Raw genomic sequence first — 2984 nt, 5'->3', positions numbered from 1 at the left:
ATCGCATATGATACATATGTTCCTTAATGAGTAATATACTAACTGCTGCATTGTAATCTCACTTTCCCTCCTGTGCTCCCGGAATTTCTTTTGGAGCTTATTTTATGTTTTATGTATTTTGTGTATTGTATGTGAATCCCATTCTACTAACGCATTGCACATCCTAACAGCGGATTACTCTGCCATAGGAGTTCATGGGGAAATTGTAATACTGAAACAAGAGGTTCCCTCTAAGATATTTTTGCCTCAGAACTACCTTGGAGCTAATGTTATGCTTCCTTGTACTAATATATGGGAACCTTAATTTATCCATACATACCAATTAACTCTATTATTGTGATAGTTTTATGACATCTTTGACACCCTTGACCAACTGAGAATGTTTATTTTGTGATACTCTATTATTACTCTGAGTGAGTCACATAGGAGATGTCATTTGCACATATGTGTTATATCCAATTACTGCAGATATCCTACTAGGATCAAAAGGCGATTTGTTTGATATATTTTCTTGTTACATTAATTATTTATTAAGATAATACCTATTCTGTCAGAACGGTCTATCTTGACAATGTTGACGCATAAATTACAAGTGTAACAATGAAATTATGCTCATGCGTAAACTTTTTTGGTACACGATTTTTATAATAAAAATGGACTTCTCACTGTACTAGTCCTACATCGATCTTTTGGTTACGTCTCTGTTCTGACCTAGGTGGGGGCATTCTACCCTTCCTCATATGACTATTACTACGGCCATACATCACTAAAATGCCCAATCTCGTCTGATCTTGGAAGCTAAAAGGTGTTAGGCCTGGTTAGTACTTGGAGGGGAGACCCCCAGGGAATACCAGGTGCCGTAGATTAAAGAGGAATATTTGGGGACCCCAAGTGTGTCAGTCAGAGCACCACGAACCATACTCTTATTCGTGTATCCTATTTATGGTTAAACACCTTTACCTTTTTTTGATCACGAATACCATACCCATTGGTACGATTATTAATTATTTAGTATTTCGCCAGAGGATCACCTCAGGACCTTATTAGATCCATTTTACATTTATACTCTTATAGTTTTGTTTCTTCTTGGGGAATTCCGGTACCTCACATTTTATTTAAATATATCGAATAAAAGTTATATTTTATTATAGTTTTCTAAGTGTGCCCCAACAACTAGCCCTACTTTTCTCTTTGTTTTTGTATGTATTGTTCTTTGGGCTATGGGAGCACCACCAACAATTTTCTGAATGATCTTATTTGTAAGCAATGATCACGTATGGTTGGTCCTTTGTGGATAATATTGATCGAATTTGAGAAAATCGGCTCTGTGCAGAATCTTCCCTTTCTCCCTTGGAATGTAATAAGCTATATGCATTAATAGTTTTTCCTTTTCCAGTAGGTTTGGGAGGAGGCAGTAAGCATGACCCCAGGGCAGCAGTAGGCATGCCCACTTCTCGGGCCCCTTCACAAGTTTGCGCTGGGGCCCACAAAGTTCTAGTTACGCCCCTGACTAATGATATAGTACTACTTGTTCTCTCTGCATTATTTTCGATATTTCGTGTAAGATAAGTATTTACATACTGTATAATAGAATGCACAATGTGAAAATGTGCACTTCCATGGGTTTTTTTTTATTAGATGTACAGGTTTCTGCTCTGACAACAAACACTATTACTGTTTCCATTATAGAAATATAAAGTGCTGGCAATAGAATTAGCTTATAGGGCTCCATATATCAATAAAATGGTATATTTCGCTTAGCGTCACAATGATTCTAACTAATTTGCCGCTGGTATTTAAGATAATTGACCTCTCCTATCAGCCTCCTGGAACTGAGCTGTCTGCAAGAAAGGCTAAACTGATATTTGCTATTTGTACATCTTCAGTACATTTACAGGTCTCATAGTAAGCTAGAAAATACGTAATACTAAAATCCAGAGATGCCATGAAAACCTATAGCCAAAAGTCAGCAATGCCAATGGTTACATTTTATGAGCCTTTTATAAGTTACTTACAGACTAAAGCTAGGTATATACTATAATAATTTTAGGCCGACCTGAAAGATAGGGTCGTTGGCAATTGTGTAGTGTGTATGCTGCACCAGAGCCCTGAGGTTGGTCCAAAACCTGTAGGATTAGCTGCACATGCTCTGTGGTTCACATCGTTTTGGTGTTGTTCAGAAAATGCTGTGTATGGACCCTGGCCCGTTGTCTAGTGTATAGTATACGGAAACTATCGGCAAGTCTATTCGAAATCAAAAGGATCGTTTACAAATAAACAATTATTGTAGCAATTTCCTTTTTCCATGTTCCCAATTTTCATATAATTAAAAATGCATAAATGAAGAAGAACAACCCATCTGGAATAATATTGATGATAAAAAATTAACAATGATTTCCACATTATTAGTGGAAGCAGTGGAGATACACTGGTGCAGGGAGTACAGGATGTCGGTGAACTTGCACAAACTGACCTCTCAGAACGTCCGTCACAAGTAAGATGCCAGGGCCAGAACCACTGTGTAAAAATATGCAGTCGCTGGTTGCGACACACCTGCGTTTGAATTGCTGCACCCCTGTTGCTGAGCGTATTCTTTACATCACAGTGGAGGTCTCCCTCTGTCCTGAGGGGCCGCCGGGGATGATTTTAAGGGTCCTGGAGTAACAACAATGCCTGGGTTGTGTTTTTTTCTGATTTATTTTTAAATTCGATAAAATGCATTATTTGCTGAATCAATGATTGTTTGTTTATTATTGGTGCAGTGAGCTATATTATGTTATAGTGATACTCTGAGATGAAGGGAGACTGTTATGTGGTCCAGATGAGTGTTACTCATCTGAGGTGCAGGAAAGTGATCCTCTGGCTTACGATGTTGAGGCATTTTATTCTGATCTATGACACAGGAGAGTATTACTCTGGTCTATTGATAGCGCGATGTGTTTTGGATAGTGTTATAAACCTTACTTATTATAAGAAGAAATTAA

General features: G+C 37.8%; 1 pseudogene; it reads left to right on the top strand.

Moving 5' to 3' along the window:
* The first annotated feature begins 748 nt into the window (after window positions 1–748).
* LOC148509008 (5S ribosomal RNA) lies at window positions 749–866 on the top strand (annotated as a pseudogene).
* Window positions 867–2984: the final 2118 nt, after the last annotated feature.

This window comes from Taudactylus pleione, unplaced genomic scaffold (assembly GCF_031769625.1).
Source record: "Taudactylus pleione unplaced genomic scaffold, aTauple2 ptg000333l, whole genome shotgun sequence".
NCBI lineage: Eukaryota > Metazoa > Chordata > Amphibia > Anura > Myobatrachidae > Taudactylus > Taudactylus pleione.
This window is presented reverse-complemented; position numbering and strand designations above follow the sequence as displayed.